The sequence below is a fragment of the Sylvia atricapilla genome, chromosome 8 (genome assembly GCF_009819655.1).
Source record: "Sylvia atricapilla isolate bSylAtr1 chromosome 8, bSylAtr1.pri, whole genome shotgun sequence".
Classification (NCBI taxonomy): Eukaryota; Metazoa; Chordata; class Aves; order Passeriformes; family Sylviidae; genus Sylvia; species Sylvia atricapilla.
The window spans coordinates 9,965,265-9,983,716 of NC_089147.1; the positions used below are offsets into that span (position 1 = coordinate 9,965,265).

An 18,452-nucleotide genomic window follows, 5' to 3' on the forward strand; every position below is an offset into this window, starting at 1 on the left:
GACACAAATCACTGCCCTGCAAGGCACTTCTGGCCTGTGGACTGCTTCCAAGCCACGCTGCCCTGCATGCTCCAACGTACTGGTCATGCCTGCATATACAATAAATGAAGTTACTAACAGAGATACAAAATACTGAATGTTAAACAAAAAAGGGGAGATAAAGCAAATTCAAATTAGGCTGAAAAAATACTATCTGTTAAAATTTCTTCCTCATCTGTATTATCATCAGGAGCTCTCACTTTGCTATTTATTATTTCTAGATACTGTGTCGAGTATTAGGTTTGCATAAAAGCCACATTACTCAATTCAAGCACCACTAGCTGCCACCAGAAGTACCCAAAATAAAGTTGGGAGCGATCCACAAGTGAGTCTGGTAAACTTCAAAAAGTGCAAAGTAATTCTCCCACCTTCACATGTGTGTGTATATATATATATAATGGTATAATAACAGCTTTGTCAGCATATCAGAGCACTTCACACTGAAAAGTGACCCTTAAAGGCAAATGAAAAACCTGAAAGAACCACTTCCTTGCACTGGCTAATTACTCTGCTCTGTGATCACTTGTTTAAGCTTTCCTTTGTCACTGCTATTCAAGCTGGGATATTTTATTTACATTTGGCTGCAAGCACTAGGCAGTGGTAAAAGCTGCACGTTAATAATGATACCAATAATCAAAACCAAAGAGTAGCCTTGGATGAAAGGTGCCCATGATCACAGGAGGTCAGAAAAAAGGCTGTATAACCAGCCTCCCACATCTGACTGACAAGAAAATTTACAGTGCTCACTAGCTGGTAACTAAGAGTTTTGGCAGCAAGGAAAATGAGAATCCAAATGAATCCTAAATGCTGTGATTCTGGACTAATCATCTCTATAATACAGCAATAAAAACTTTATTTTGACCAGGGTTCCAACAGAGTAACTACCTGAAAATTGATCGAAAACTGGTGAAAAAATTATTTTCAGCATAATTAATAACTTCTATTTAGATAAAGCAATCTGAAAGTGGCACTCATGTACAAACTTTCCATGCTCTCTCCTCCTACTTTTATTAGAAAACTTTATGCCTCTAGACTAGCAAACAGAGTAATCCAATGATGGAAGCATACCAGTTACTTGGAAAAAGCTCAGGCATGCACATATACTTGAATGTGTGCATTAAGATGAATGGAGGCAGGAAACCTCATGTTACCTGAGGATAAGGGAATACAGACAAGCAGTAGCAATGAGTAGTTTTCATGCTCTGTACACTCTTTTGCCTTACATCAACTTGTTTCTGTGTCACAAAATAAGGCATTTACAGGCATGATTAAAAAAATTTGTTCTGGACCATTTCTTTTTGTCAGAAGGTATTTCAACTATTAATTATGTAGCTTCAAAGACAAAGAAAGAGCAAAAATCACGTTATAAAAGTACAAAGCAATGCGAAAAATCAGTAGAATCAGCTCTCAAGCATACTTTGATTACCATGGTATACAACTGATCAGCTTATATCAAATGCTTCTGAAAGACAGACAGCAAGCTGGCCCAAAGAACTAACAGCGTGCAAACTGTGAAAGTCTCCCTGCTAACATAAAGCAGGTTTAAGTGGAAAATACAAAACAAACCAGTTTCAGTAGGCACTGAAAATCACAGGACTGAAAGCTGTGACAAACACAGATTTCTCATTCCAAGACTTTACAGGTTGACAGCAACACAAAGATTTGCCTACCAAGACTGAGGGTGTACGTCCATAGTTTACATACACCACGAGCTTTGAAGTTAAGATGAGAGCACCTTTCTTTTGGTATTATTAATACAGAGGATCATTAAGAAAAACGAGGTCACATACAGACTACAACCATTTCAGGAACCTTTCAGGTCAGATGACTACTTGTTACCACACTGTACATTCAGAGATGCAACACGGTACTCTCCGTGGTCCCCACAGCCAACAAAGATCTCACTGCAGCCATGGTTTTGTGCCCATTTGCACACCTTCCACTTAGCTGGGAGCAGTGAGGAGTTTGGGGTTGGGATCCTCTCTGTTCCTCAACCACAGTGAGCCTGGTGTTTCCAAGCCACATCCTAGGACGGGGTTTCACTGGCTCACAGAAGGGAAGGCAGAGCTGCCTCACTGCCACTGCTGCTGGTTAAAATCTCCCCCGTAATTTGTGCCTGAATTTCTCTAACTCAAAAGGGACAGTATATATATAAATATATATATATAAGGGACACCACATATAAAAGCAAGAAAGTTTATTCAAGAGTATAAAAGGCTACAAAAGTTTTTTTGATACTGCAACAGCAAATTCAGAAATAACTGATTTTCTCAGGGCTTCTGAAGCAGAACACTTCACCAAAGGCAAACGCACGTCTTGAGATGTGAGTAGCTGCTCCAGAAGAAAAAAACTAGTTCCTTGTTCTCCTCTCTCTCTTATTTTTACACAACCTGATTTTGAGAAAAAACATTTGGGTTTTCGTTACCACAGGAGGGCAGGAGCATGTAACACTCCTGTCGATTTCTTCTTAGAGACAGCAGAACAAACAGTGGGAGCTGGAATGCAGAAAGAGCCAAGTCAGAGACCCGGAGCGTGATGAAAATTCAGTCCTACCAGCGGAGTTAACTGCTTGTTAATGAAGGCGTATGCATCCCATCTGCTGACTACAGAAGAGCTGGAATGGTTTCAAAAAGCAGCCCAAGACAGACATACCATCAAATGTGTGATGTGAACGTTGTGATCTACACTCAGAAGTTTACCCCATGGATTTTGGCAGGGCTGAGCACAGACCCAGACACACACAGGCACTGAGGCGACAGGGCACGAACCGCGTCCTTGTCATGCGTTAACTGCCACTGCCTGGTGAGAACAGGAATCCTTCCAGTGGAATTTGTTTATTCATTAATTCTGATTTCAGGAGAAAGTTCTGGCTTGCACCCAGCAGCTAATTGGTTCAATAAACAGCATCTCGGTTTAGAAGAAGAAAACATGATACTACAGTGAGAGCATGTAAATGAAACCTCGATATCTGGGTATGACTTAGGGCTTCTCCAAAGGGCTGCACTGCAAAGAGGTAAGTCTTAAAAGACAAGACAGGATACAGTCTAAATGCAAGAAACAACTAGCAACATTTATCTGTCGACTTCTAATGGGGAAAAGAGAAATTACTACTGTAAAAATGGCCCTAATGATGACCTAAAACACAGAAAAATTCATGGATGAAATCATGGGGGGGAAAAATCCATCTTGTTATATTTAAATTCTGAATTACAACTCATAGGTATAATATTTAAACTTTTGTTCCCTCCTAGCTAGGCCTGCCACACACAATATGCTATAACGTAAGCTGCCAAACAATTTTTTTGAGTATTCCAAAAAGCAAATATGTAGCCCACCATGAAAAACAAATATGATTACCTGAAATCTGTGATCATCTGTACAGTGGCAGAGAGTTCAAAAGACCTGGACAGGCACACCAAAACAAAATCTGCTGTACAAAAACAAGCTCCCAAGTATTCATTTGTGCTATTTACTAATACAAATTTCCCTTTTCATGAAATCTAGATTTTTAAATTCAATAAAGCTTATGCAACTGCCAGTATTATAAAATTCTCTTTAATAAGTAATATTTTTGATTTTGTAAGTGCTGAACAATAGCCATTATATTTGAAGAACTATTAGAAAAGTAATTGTCACAGACTTAACATATTAACAAGAACATCTGAACTGAGGCTTCATTTAACCCATACATCCCTTCAATAAGAAATTTGTGTCATTCACTCCAAATTATGCATATTATATATTCTTGGCTTTAGACCCTTTAATTGTACAATCATTTCTCTACATGAACCATTTTTGAAAGTCGTGTACTCTTAAGTACTACATCAGAAGCAACAGCAAAATGGGTTTTCATGGTAAATCTTTCACATTCTGCTATGATCAGCATTTTGCAGGACTACACAGATGAATTCTCTGTTAGCCCTTCACTTCCTTGTTTAGGAGGCCACTTTTTTGCATTATTTCTTTTTATAAAGATCTATTTTTCACTGCAATGGACTTTTGTTTACATATTGAGCCACCTGATGCCTCCAGGAGATACACAGTTTGCCAGTGAAGTCATCTTCTCTCTGCTCCACACAGTGACTCCGTGTAACTACATGCTTCTAAACAGGAGTTGGTATTTGCAGCAATCTGCAAAAGGCTCCTGGCTGTGCAGTTATCCCTTGGAATTAAAAGAAATGCACAGTTCTGCTTTTCTGCAGCAGAGGGGGAAGGGGAATATAACAGTGCACAGAACTCTGACGCTACAATTTCAGAAACACAACTTCTCATCTAATGAAGAGAATAATGATCGCTCAATTATTTCTCTGCCTTGGACAGCTGCAGGTTGACTGGGGGGGGTGTTGAGTTGGGAGAGAAGCATTGAGAGAGATTACAAGGTGGTTCTTTTTTAATGAGGATGGAATGATGCTAGATTAGGTCTAACACAAAAAAATAAGACTGAAGCTAAAGGTCTGAACCTTTCCATGGCACAATGCACTTTACTCAGCACCTGTAGTTGCAACTGTACACAGAGCTCTAGCTAATTATCTACAGATTTACTACAACCTCCACTACCGTGCAATAGAAGCTTTAAGTTGTGACACACTGAATGGCTTTCTTTTGTTTAAAAAAGAAAAACCTATGCAACAGTTAAGAAACAGTAAAAAAGAGCTCTTTTTTTGCTCTGAGCATTTTGACACAACATGAGTACTTCCTCCCAGGACAATTCTCAATAATCACGATTAATGCTGTGTATTACAAAACAGATTATAACTTTCAGTATCAAAAAAAATATACAATAGTCAGAAATCTTATTATATAGGAGACTGGACAGTTCACACGCAACAATTACACAGACTACCACTACTGGCAGTCACAGGACAGAATCTCATAACAAAGAGAAAGCAAAATACCCTATTTACCAATATTTAAACGGCTGGGGCACAGGCAAGAGAAAAGAAAAAGAAGAGAGAAGTCTGACTCCCCGTGATCATTGCTGCACCGCGGCTACAAACAAATATCAGGCCCTGGTTGTTTTGGCTGCCAGTCAGGTATTTCTTCATAAAAGTCATAAATATTCTTACTTTTCTTCTCAGTCAAGAGAACATGCCAGACCAATTAATTGCTCCGACCATTCAAACTGTCATGAAACAACTCTTCAGTTTTTGATTTAATACTAATTCCTCTTAAGATGGAGACACTGAAAACACAGACCTAAATACAACAGCAAATCCTGAAGTGGTTTTGCTATATTTTTTTACATACTAAACCAACATTACCTGCTGTAGATGTTTAAAATCCATATGTACCTGTATGTGAAATATAGATACACTACATCTCAGTGTTCACAGGTATTGGGGTGTCAAGATTATTTTTATGCCTTTGCATAACATTATTTAACCTTGCACCTTCATGCCCATCACTGTACTTACTCTAAACTTCTAATAGACACAATTTTTTGACTGGGCTAGTGTTAAAAGTACTGCATTATAGTAATACATATGTCGTTTGCAGCACTATGAAGAATACTTCATATGTAAGTGATTCATCAATCATCATACAGAAGCCCTAAGTAAATTTAGGATTCCTGCAATACTATCCTGTTTGCTGTTTCAGAAAACAGTTTTTGTAATTTTAATTCTTACAAGCTCATTCATTCTGCATGTCCTTAACCTGAACAACTCATACTGCTTTAATACATGCAAACAAGTGCAAGAGTGACAAGCTACTAACATCAGATATATTAAAAAAAACCCTCACATACCTTTCTTGCTGCAGTTTTCATACACTAAACCATGTAAGACAGAGTGAACCCTAGGATTAAAATGAATTGACCAAAAATATAAATAATAGCTTCATGTACTAGCTTTCCCCAAATGTGACACATGACATTAATAACAAGTCTATAGCCACAAGAAAAGCTGGCATTCTCTGATCATATTAAAAAGTCTCTATGTGTCTATTAATCACTAAGACTCAAGTACGTGATACTAATCACTGTTCTGTTTAACAACTCTGTAAAGCAAACTTTTGACAGATAGGTGATGGCAACCTGCCACCAGTTCCCAAAAAGAGTGTCTGCTTTCAGTCACATCCCTGTATCGACACTTTCAGTAAGTCAACAAATGTTTCAGCACCAAAACAACGGCGGCACAATGTTTCACATTCTTTATGTAAAAAATATTCTCACAGACATCCATAGGATTCCTGGAATTAATGCAAAAGAAAATCTCAAGCAAACATGTTTTGCAACCCCAAATATAGTTAGTTTAGAAATAGTTGGTGAAAAACTGCTCAAGCTTGAAATTTTTTTGCCTCCAAGTGCATGTATCAACCTGTGGGCTGAAAGGAGTGGGAGACTAGAACATGGCTAAGTTAAAATTGCACCTCATTACAAACAAGCCTCACTATTTAATAAGGATGCACTTCAGAACCCCTCTCCAAAGCAATACCAACCACGAACAAGATCTGTGCTACAGAAAGAAGCTATTTTAAAGCCTAGCAGTCAAAGCAGTGAGTGAATTGAGATGTGCTGCAATATTTATGCAGCCATTATAATGCAAATGCAGAAGGTATTAGAAAGGCCATTTGCATTGGTGCACAGCCCCTTCAGTCTGCGCACAATGCCGAGAGAAAGAACAATTAGGATGCACGCATAACAAAAAGGCTCCGACCACAGGGTAGGCAGGTCCACTGAACCGGATACAATACCTACGGGATCAACAGGGCTCCATGGAAATACTGCCTGCTGGATCACTCCGTACCTCTTGGTCATACTCAGAATATGAAGCGTCCTTGGGCACAAAAGCACGCAGAGGATTAGCACAGCAAAGGTGAGAGCAAGCTACCACCAATTTAATGCGAGCACCAGCCTCACGTCTCACAAGACAGCAACTGGGCTGGAGCACAGCTCGGTCCCCAGGGCTGCTCCCCTCGGCAAAACCCAACACCACTCACACACTGCAGCAGACTTTCAGCTAGGCTAAAAATAATAATAATAAACGTGCACATACTTTCCTGTGGCAAATAAAGAAGAAGAAAAAAAAAAAAAAAAAAAAAAAAAAAAGCTCTCCAGCAGTGGTTGAGACAGAAAGGGAGGCAAGTATGCAAACCAGGATCTAACGCACATCCACTCTGAGACTACGCTTTCATAGAGAAAGCAAAAAGCAAACCAATAGACTCAAGTATTTACTTTTTTTTCCAACACGTACACCTTAATGGTAAAACAATACTAAAAGAACCAAGTACACAGACAAGCCAGATTGTTTAAAAAAGTTCTTTGACCATGCATCCTAGTATTTATCTACACCAATTCACAGCCTCTTACTATATCCTCACACCAGTCAGAATGTCTGCAGTTATGTGATGGGCTCTGTTCTCTCATTTCTCTTCTAGAGCATTACAGATAAAGTACTTCTTAAATTGCGACAATCTTAAACCAGTCTAAAAATCACCACATGGCAGAAATTCACTTCTTTGAAAGAAATTATAAGCTGTCCATAATTTCTCTACAAAAGATAAATTACCTGGAGGTTAATGGTGGAAAAAAATCTCAGTAATTAAAGTTCCCTTTTCATCCAGAGACTGGGATATGCCTTTATTGAACCAAATTTGATGTTGGAGAATTCCCAGATATATAATAGTACGTGATGTGTATTTCACAACAGAGTCAAGGAAAAGCAGTGCAGCAAAAAACAAGCAAATTAAGGTTAATGGCTAATACTGCAAACATTACCTTCCTTTTTATAACAACCTGTTACATTTTATCCCAGTCCGTTTTGTAACACAGCAAGACTACTGTATCAAACAGACTAGACCATGTCAGCCAATACAGTTTCCACGAAAACGAGAGCTCTTTTTATCGGTACAATCAGTTGTAAGTGGCTTTTTAATCTTCACTACTGCATCCTTCCCAGCCCTCTCACGCACAAGAAACCCACCAAAAAGAGAGAGGCAGAAGTATCTCCTCTGAGATAACAGCTGCATGCATTCAAAATAAATACAAGGTATTACCACCACCGAGCAGAAAGCAAGCCTCACTTCAATTAAAAGAGCATCCACTGAAAAATAAAATCAAAAGCAATGAGCCTCGAAGCGTTCTGAGTGGGAAATGCCAAATGCCACTGGCCACGCTGTTTGGGAGGGTATGGCGGGCTGGACATGAGGACATTGGCACCAGCTTTTCCTGCGCCCAGGAACAGCACAGACACCCCAAACCCAGGTGTTGGGGAGAGCAGGGACATGGTGGGCATCAGGGACAGCCATCCCAGGCGCGGTGGTGGGACACGGGAAGGGACAACGCTGCCCTCCCCTCCTGCGCACAGAAGTTTTCATCTTTCCTCAGACACAAAGGAGAACTTGCTCCTAGAGAGACACGGCTCCTTCTTAGCACCCACCCAAATTGTCCACAGTGGTATTTTGGAACCACTGAGGTCTCTTAAGGCAGTTTTATTTCCTTTCTACAATACCAAACCCTCCCAAAACAGAGCTTTGTTGTTTACTGGGCTTCCTCAGTGAAGAAGGGATCGCAGAATGTGATCCTTATTTCGAACATGCAGAAGATGCTTTGACAGCCCTAATTCAATTCCAATGCACGAGCGCCGTGCCCACATGCAAGCACCTCCATCCACCTATTTCACGGGTGCTCCACACAGGTCGGCAGCTGCCAGCTCGCACAGTGACAAGCCGGGACTGCCACACACGCTGCTCCAGCAGAAACATGCTTTTCTAGAAAGCCACAGCCAAGTCACAATCAATCCAAAGGTTTCCTACAAGGCACACGCACAGCAGTGATCTTCCGACCAATTAATCTCTGCACATAGGCTAACAGCACAGGAAGACAGCTGGAGAAAATATTCCCTGTCCGAAGGAATCCCTTCAATCATACAAAATTCCTGGAGGAGAATACACCCGTCAGCGCGATTTAAGTGTCAACATAACAAAGGAACGCCCCTCCCAGCACCTCCTGCCTTACAGATACACCACGCTGGAAAGGAAAAACTACACCGGGAACAGCAGCTCTCACCACCAGAACTGCTCACTGACCCTCCCCTGCCATCACCGCAAACAAAAAATGCTGGGGATTGTTTCTAGAAAGAGAAGATAGAGAGACGTGGAAGAAGACAGCATCCTCTGAGGATCACTCAGTATTCCTCAAAGGAAGGCTGGGGACACAAGGAGAGCTTTGTCTGGAATCATCTTTGTGTATTACAAGGTTACATATAAAATTAGTTTTGCCTAATACACATGCTTTGCCTTGCCACATGCACAGAAATGCTGACGGCTGACAAGCGGCCTAAAATTAAAGGGATGCAGCTTCAAATTGGTAAAATAATCTCCCATTTTACTCATCCAGAGCAAAGAATAGTTACATAGAAAAACAAAATAATGAAATCCAAAATATTCAAGGGGAATTAAGATTATAAGGATGTTACTAAAATTAAAATGTATGCACAGTAGTGTAATAATAAATTCATAAGATACTGTAAATCTTTCCCAAAACCAGACTAGGTTTATATCAAGATCACCATACAACATATGCCTGAAATATGGCTGTAAATAAGTGTGATTTAATTTGACCACCACCTACTTTAAGCCCTTGGTTTTATAAATAGAAGTATATCATAAAGACTAGTGATTTAAAAAAAAAAAACAACACACACAGTTTAGAAGGTAAAAAGAACAACACATAAAGTCAAACATGCAAACAAGAAACAGTAGAAAATCAAGACCCTGAAGGTAATTACCAAAACCATCTTCATTTCTATTCTGGTAGTCCAAAAAAAAAAAAAAAAATCCCACCAAGTACTGCAGCAGTGACAGTACAAACAATTACAACTCCTTGATCACGAATATTCTACCTCAGAAGTCTGCACATGTGCAGATCTCAACGCTTCCACAGTCCCATCTCAGAAACACAACTTAAAAATTACCAGTACTATTTCAGCACTTCGCAATTGTTTTCTCACACACTGAGACTTTTTATTCCGTGTCCACGCCTGCTCCTAAATAAGATGGACAAGTGAAGCAGCAACACAGTTTCACCAAACTTCAGTCCTGCTGAATTGCTGTGTAGTTCACGCCCAGCCGCAATTTCAGCCAAGGCGGCCGTTCACCTTACTAAGGTTACTACAGCTTTTGAAGCATTTCCTACAGAAAGGCACGAACAACTCGGCGAAGGCGCCTTCTGCAGCCACAGATATACGCGGGAAGCTGTCACACCGCTTTTCTCTGTCACACCTCTCTGTTTTAAATACCGGGAAAATCACCTGGCTAGACAGGAAGGCGACGACTTTTGAAACGAGGTTCTGCCTCTGTGGCTCCATCCGAACCGCCACAGCGAATAGATCGGGTGAAACAGGAAAAGAGCCTCCCGCCTATGCGCAGGGCTGGGGCCGCGCTGACACGGGCAGAGGCAGCCGTAAGCATTACCGCTCCCGGCAATCGCTGCCCCGAGCGCCACTGCCACTACACACACGCCAGCCCGCTCCAATCCCCCCGCGCCAGCTCCCGGCACCGAGAGCCGGCGGGGAGGACGAGAGGCGAGGCTCTAAGACGGAGCTTCCTCCTTTCTTTTCGCTGTTATTGTTGTTGTTGTGGCGGTCGCTGCCATCGCCCGGCAGCCCCTCGGCCGAGCCCCGCGGGGGCGATGGCCGCCCCCGGCCCGTCCCCGCCCGCCCCACCTGCGCCGGGCCCCGCGGACCGGGCGGGGCAGCGCCGCCGGGGCGGGCGCGGACTCCCCACCTGCGCCCCGGCCCTCCCCGCCTTTGTGCCCGCGGCCTCCCGCCGCCCCCGGCCGCCGCCCGCTGTCCGCCGCCGCCCGGCCGAGCGCCCCCCGGCCCGCCCGCCCCGTACCGTGCGGCTCCGCCATCCTCCCGCTCCGCGCCCGGCCCTGCCCTGCCGGCCACCGTCTGTGCGCACCGAGCCGTCACGGGACCGCCCGCCCACGGCCCTCCCGCGGCACTCGGGGCGGGCCCGCCGAGCGCCGGCACCGAGCGCTTCCAGGTTACGGCGGAAGCGCCGCGTTGCCCGTGGCGACGGCGGGAGCGGGGCCGTGCGGAGCCCGGCGCTCCCGGAGCCCGGGCCGGCTCCCCTGCGCTGTCCCGGCGCCGATCGCGGGGCCCGGGGGGAGTCCCCGGCCCCGCACGCCCCGCTGGAAGCTGCCGTCGGGCCGGCGCTGCCGGGATGTCCCCGGGGAGCAGGGCAGCCCGTAGCTCGGTCGGTGACCCGCTGCAATTCATTCAAGTGTTACAACAATCAGGAAGTGTTTTCCTGCCGTTCCAACAGGCGAACTGGCGGGTTTGCCCGCAGCGCAGGCAGGATCAGGAATTGTGGTGGGATGGGTCGGCGCGGAGCAGCTCCCCTCAGTGCTCCGGGCACGGCCACTCGCTCTTGCTGCAAAAGCGCCTTTAGCTGCTGAGACCCCGCCGAAGAAATGGACACGGGGACCGCGGCATTCCCGTGTCTCCTTTTTCGACTAAATCGGGACCATCCCCAGCTGGCAACTACTGTAACCTCGGACTCGTCTTTCTGTAGCAGATATCTCAGGCTAAGCCCAACCAAGCTGCCTTTGCAAGGGATACGCGGCAGCTGCAAGAAAGGGCAGCACCGGTGCAGAAGGTGACGAGCACACCTCTGTGCAGACAAATACATTCAAGTGTCACAGAGCACCTGCCATCAGTCGCCCTTTCATTTAGGATGGGCTTTAAAAGCAAGCTCTTTGACGCCTCGTTATAATAGAACGTTCAGTATTTTGCTGAGAAAGGTTTAGCTTTTTAATGCTAAGTTCTCAAGTGGTTGCAATCAGTTCCCCTTTCAAGCCTAGATTCTGCACTGCAGTAGTATCTCAACTTTGTAATTTCTAAAATACGTTCAAATTAATAGGAGTCCACTAATTGATCTCAATACTTGCTAGTCCGGACTGGTCTCACAGGTCCCGTTCAGCAGCTACTTCAGCAGAATCAAAACCATGAGTAAATTTGGGAGCCATTTCCTACATCTGATAGTCGAATCTGAGTGTCTGCTATTTCCATCAGAATTTTTACAACTTTTGGCAATCATCTGGGCTGGTTTCAGTGAAACAAGGCTATTCACATTCAATTATCAAATACCAAAATTGTGCCAATTGCCTTTGTGTGAGTCTTTGGCAAACCAGACAGTTCAGTGTGGTTATGTGGGTTTTTACTAATAAATGCTGGACAGCATTAAAAGCAGAACTGGATTTTTGGCATGTTGGATCACAAGACAGAAAGCAGTTGAGATTTCGTAGTGACAGTATTTCTTACAATGACTGGATGTTTATTTGCTGTTATTAATCAGTAAAACGTCATTGTGGACAGTGCAGGATCCTCCATAAGACGTGGAAATACACACTTTGCCTTGAGAACTTGGAGCCTGAAAAGAATGTTTCTTGTGTGACTTAATTGAACACAGCCATTTGCATTAAAAGTCTGGGGTGTTGTAGGGAGGATCTGAACGTTCTGTTGGCAGTGTACCTTTACATTTCTCAGGCCTTTGTGTGCAAAGTGTCACTGCCCAGTTGCCTTAGCACTGAGATATTTACAAAGACTATGTGCCACATGTAGTCGGGTTCTGTCAGAGATTCTACTTCGGTTTCTACTCACTTATTTTAAAAAACATTATTTAAAATCTAAAGAAATATTACTTTATACTCAAAAACCCTGATTTCTTCTGAAAAGCTGATACGAAGCAGAGCAGGACAATTGTCTCAATAGATAAATCAGCCAAGAAATTTACACCCTTCTGCTGCAAATCCTTAAATATGTCATATGAGATTAGACTGATACTATGATAATTCTTGTGCCAACAATCAGAACTAACAGACATTTTTGCAAAAGCAGAATTCATGCATGAAAGATTTGTTTTTAATCTGCCCAAATGGAGTAGTTAATTTTAAACCCTCCTACTGGATGCTGGAAAGCTCAGCTCCAACCTACTCCCAGTCTCCATCAGCAATGTCTGTCCCCAGATCTCACTGGCACAGACCTGTCCCAGAGCAGAAGGTGATTGTAGGAGTTCACAATCCTTACATGTATTAATGAAGAGTCTCTCAGGATCAGGAGACTGTGCTGACAGGCCTGAATTTTGAATCTGCAGTACTGTGACTGAGTACCTCTCCTTAAGATAAATCCACAGACAGCAAGTCAGAGGCTCCTCAATCTTTGTTGCCCCAGAAACCCCACAGGACCGTGCAAGGACCTTGAATTATTGCCATCCACACTGAAACGAGCAGGAGGAGAAACATAATTAAAGAGCATTTCATAACCTACATGGTTCTGAATTAAGGTTTCACTGGCAATTTCATTTGGACATTGCCTAACTTTAAAAGGCTTGGCTTTGCAACATCCGTAATGTTCCTGTAACACCTGTAGCATTTCCTATGGTCCTGAAAAGGACAGCTGTTGGTGCAGGATCACACAGCATCACAGCACCTCCATGGGCCATCAGCTGTGTGTCCCCAGCCTTGTGTGTCCAGCACAGACTTCTGCCCCTTCTACTGAAAAAGAAACAGCAGCACTGGACTGTTATTCTCCATCCAGACCAGCAGCAGAGGGGGATGAGTGTTGGAATTTGGATTACTTAGTGGATTCATAAGACCATTCCTAAGGCTATTTAGTATTTACACAGTTGTTTCAAGCATGTTTCTACAAAACAGTGTGATTTATTAGGAGCTAGCTCTTACACAATGAACTAAAATAAAGCAATTAATTAGTTAAGCTTGCTTAAGCCGACCACAAGATCAATCTAGCAACTTCAGAAGCATCTTTGACCAAATTCAGATACCTTTTATATATAGTCCCACTTGCCTTTTCTTCATTTAGTGGCTGTCAGGCTAATGAATTGACCCTTTCTCCCTCAGTCATGTGGCCTTTTCACTACCTCCTCCCAACTGTAGAATTTTTGTCATCCAAGTACCCGAAAGCCTGCTCTCCTCCCCCAGGCAGGCAGCTGCTGCTGCCTTGGCCAAGGACACTCAGCTCCAGTCGTTTCTGCACTGCTGCTGGGGCAGACAGCACAAGAGGCAAATTCTTTGCTGGCTGAGCCAACATGAAGACCAGCCTCAGGGAAGCTCTGTTCTGCTTCCAGCTCTGCAAGTCAGGATGTCCCAGCAAGCACAGCCCGTTGTGCCCCTTTCCACCCACATCCCCCTCTGCTCTGCCCTGTGTGGGGCTGCTTCCCACAGCTCTCCCCTGCTACTCTGTGCCCTCCCTGCTGTCTGTGCCCAACCTCCACACTCAGACTTGGATCACCTGTTCCTTCCCCAGACTGTCCTTCCTTTCCTAATCTCCAGCAGGGCCTCCAACTTTGGTTCCCCATCCTAGTCCAGTCTCTTGTCTGGTTCTTCATGTCACTGCCTATCCCTCTGACTTTCCACTCTCTTCCTTCTTCTTTCTTGTAGTGAAGTTGTGTTGTGGCTTCTGTCTGCCAGTTCCTTGCCAGTCTCAACATAAAACTTTAGTTCCCAGTTGTTTCTTTCTTTCTTTCTGTATCTCAACCTCCCGCTTTCATGTCTCAAATCTCAAAATTTCCTACTAGGTTTTACCTTCCTCTCATCCACACTTCAATCTATCCAGACCTTCCTGCCATATCCTATTCCTTTCCCTTGAATTGTCAGTTTAACAGAATTGCAGCTTCAGTCTCTTGGCCAAGGGTTGCACAGAGTTTAGTTATTCTGGGGGAGAGAAGCATGTTTTGAAGGCTGATGGCATAACAAATCCCTCCTAATTTTGTGAGCACCATAGCCATCATGGAAACAGTGTATGCCTTGTCATTCTCTTTTGTCTTCCCCTCTAATGGCACCTTAGCTCCACTGCCTTGATTATGGGTAGACAAAAACTGGGAAGGCTGGACCACTTGGCAGAGGGGGAGAGAGGAAGGCACAGAAACCAAACCTGGAGGATGCACATGGAAAGTCATAGCCCTTGTCAATGTCTAAAAGCTGATAACTCAATGCAGTGGCTGACACCAAGCTGTGTCCCATTGAAATCAGACCCTGACCCCCCCAGAGCAAAAGCTTCTGCTTGGGGCAAGATGCCTTTGCAGTACAAAGAAGGATGCAAAGAACGGGAACCTCAAAATGTGGTTCTCTGTTGAAGGACTACAGTACAGTAAGATGTTACTATTTTTACTGTCACTTCCTTTTATATATTCAGAGCCAGGTCAGCTTACTTGAGTGGCAAGAAGTTGTTTTTGCTTTTTTTCTCCAATTGTTTTTACAAAGCAAATGTATGATAAAAGGACAGAGTACTTATGTCCTCAAAAACAAGCAGCATGATTTAGGATTTTAGAACTACCCTGTAATAACTAGTTCTGGTCCCACCAGCTTCTACGTTCAACTCATTAGCCACCAATTCATGTCTGTTAGGATTTTTTTTAAACAGGCTTCCTAGGTCTTACAAGAGCTCTTCCAGGTGGAAAGACAGGACATATCAGCACTGCAGCAACACATCCAGAATGTCATGCATGAAGTTATTTTCTTATTTACCAGTATGCACACAAACTTTTTCCAGTATGTGCTGTGTCCTAACTGCCCCAAGGCCAGCAGTTCTTTAGTTTGTTTAATGCAAGGGGAAACTGCAAATCCAGCAGGCTATCAAGCAAGCTAATCTTCAATTATACAAATGGAGAGTCAATCAGTTCTAACAATTTATCTTTCAAAGTCAACACAACAAACAACAGAAACAAGCAAGAGCTTTTTTGTTCACAACAGACAATAAACTGTATTTTTTTGGTGTAGCTATTCTAGACAGGATTGTAACAGCTGTTAGAAACTCCTATTTTTCTCTGCAGTGAAAGACAGGGCAAATTAAAGGCTTCAGTTGCCTGTACTTTGAAAGGGGAGAAAGGCCAGAATGAAAACCCAGTTAAACTGAAACAGATGCTGATTATTCCAGCTCCAGTCAGGACAACCATGAAGAAACCAACCTTACTTGATTTAATTTTCTTTTCTGGTACTTGCAAATCCATTTCTGACATCCCAGGGTAACTCAAAAGGACAAAACAGGATCCAACAGGACACTGTGCTCTGGTAGACAAGCTTCTCTTAGTTTGGTCTGCAGCACCTGAATTTCAGTAGGTAGTGTGCCTTCCAAGGACTAACCACATCCAGGTCTAGTATAACTCCCACAACTAAGGGGCAAGAGGGGATGAGTATTCTCAAAAGTGAGTTTAAATCTACAGCAGTTGAGCTTCCTCTGTAGTCAATAAGATAAGCCCTGTGCTTAGGCACTCTGAATCATATTCTGAAGAAATCACTTTTTCCATTGACCTCATGCAGACCCTGGGGAGTTGAGCTTTCCAAGGGAAAAGCCACTTCCTCCCCAGGAAAGTGCATTCAAGTCTAAGTGGCCCTGAGTTCACCAGCTTTTCACATGCCTCACGAGCTGCTCCAGTGCTGCTGTAGGTCTGTGCCTGCAGGTGGTACAAGGCATCTTCTACCATTGTACCTGTTTCCCTTGGCTCTCATGGCAGTCTTCTAAAAGTGGCTGGCACCAGTACTGTGGTGTGGCTCAGGTTTCATTTACACTGCATGTTGTTTCATGCCTTCAGAGATCCGTGGAGATTAATACCAGGCTGACTGGAATGGCACGGTGGGTAGGAATGTCAGTGCAGCCCAAGTTTTTCTCTGCTGAACTTCATACAAGGGCATATCCTGACTCCATTCCACATAAAAGAGGGAGCAGGCTTCCACTTCCCTGTTGTCCTCTCTGATCTTCCCATTCTCAGCAGCCACAACAGAGTGGCAGTGTAGCCTCTCCTTCTGAGACAGAGCCTGACCACAACCAGTCCTTAACTGTATCATTTTTAGCTGATAAAGCTGTGAGGCTGAAGGAAGGAGGCTCCTGCAGTAACCCAGAAAGGGGAAAGGTCTCTGGGAGTGGTGGCTCCAGGAAGGCAGAACAACTTCATTACAAGTTTTTTTGAGATTGCTGTAAACAACTCACCTGTGTCCTAAAAGTGGCTGGGAGTGGCAGCACGTCCATGCTGAGCTGTGTGAAACAGCTGCCCCTGCCCAGGCACGTATCACTGCCAGCAGGTTAACCCAGGCCACAGGCACAGGCAGTTTTCCTTGGGATTACAGATTGCCACTGCTGCGAGCTCTGCTGCCTGAAATGTAGAAGAAGATGAAGATGAGCTGCATAGGAGAGTCTCCAGGAAAACAAGCAAACACAACCTTCATTCGCATCCTCACAATCAGAAAAATATTCTTTAGGAGTGACCCAGGAAGAAGTTGAGTTTGAATAAAATATTTGCCTGTTGGTCTTAATAGCTGGAGCTCTGCTATTTTCTCTTCCTCTTCAGAGTGCCAGCAGGGATTGAGTGCTGGAGCTAGGGTTGTATTTCCTGAAGGGTGACAAACAGCAATAAAGCCTAAAGTCAATTCCACACTGAAAATTTTACATAAATTGCTCCTTCCTGAAGAAAAGAGATGGATGAAAAATAAAATCAGAAAGTAGTATGAAATATGTGATCCTACAGTTCAGTTACAGGAAGTGAAAAGAAAACTCCAGAAATTGGTCAGGGAGCCAGGCATTACGGTGAATACACCTATAAAGGAAGGTTTCAGCTGAGGATTTCTAAATTAAACCCTGAAAGCTAAATCATTCAGGTGCAGATAGATCTTCCAAAAGGACATCACGAAACTCCTTCTGCCCAGAGCCATGAAAACCAGAGCAGAGTGAGTGCCAGCAACCCTAAAATTTATTATTATTGTGGTAGTGCACCGGAGCCTTGATCTTTGTGTGGGGGGCTGTACAAGAAGAGTGTTCTGATTCAGAGGCTGAAAGCCAAGTGTAAGACCAGAAAAATGACACACATATGTCACAGTCACAGGGAGCATGAGAGAAGAAAAGTGGTCAGAATGCTGCCAGGTTTTTATAGGCCATACAGACAAGGAGAGTGTTGAAGGGAGCTCAGAAAGATTATTTTTCACCACACATTGTTAAGAGCCTGGTTGCAAGGATGAGAGGAAGCACAGAGATGTTTGAAATGGCAGCAGGTGGGCAGTGGAACTGGTCATCACAAGCTGAACTCAGGAAAAGAGCTGATATCCCTGTGGAAGAGATGAACAGGGATGGGCTAGGGAAAGACTGATCTTGGAGAGGAAGGAGCGACACAGAGCAAAGGGCTAAGAACAGTCCTGCATTGTGAACACAAGGGCTTGGTTATCCAAGAGTTTTCTTTCCCTCTCTTGTTTCTCAGGGGGAGGAGCGGTGTTTCAAGGGAGAAAAATACAATCATTTGACTGTGCTGAGAGATTTATGGTTTGACTTTACCATGTGTTAAAATATTGATTCTCTTTCTAACATATGCTTGAGATATTGACAGTAGTTGTTTTCTGTAAAGAAGACTGACTTCTGCAAACAAAAGGTGGGACTTCATGGTAGGATGCGGCGAGGATGGATAAAAAC

At 43.7% G+C, this 18,452-nt stretch overlaps 1 protein-coding gene across 1 annotated transcript in view; it reads right to left on the bottom strand.

The window, feature by feature from the left end:
* SHOC2 (SHOC2 leucine rich repeat scaffold protein) overlaps positions 1-10,911 on the bottom strand; it is a 59,915-nt gene extending 49,004 nt beyond the window's left edge. Inside the window, exon 1 of the mRNA XM_066323587.1 lies at positions 10,876-10,911. The gene's annotated coding sequence lies outside the window, so the exon portion shown is untranslated. The remainder of the gene's footprint in view (positions 1-10,875) is intronic.
* Between the last annotated feature and the right edge of the window lie 7,541 nt (positions 10,912-18,452).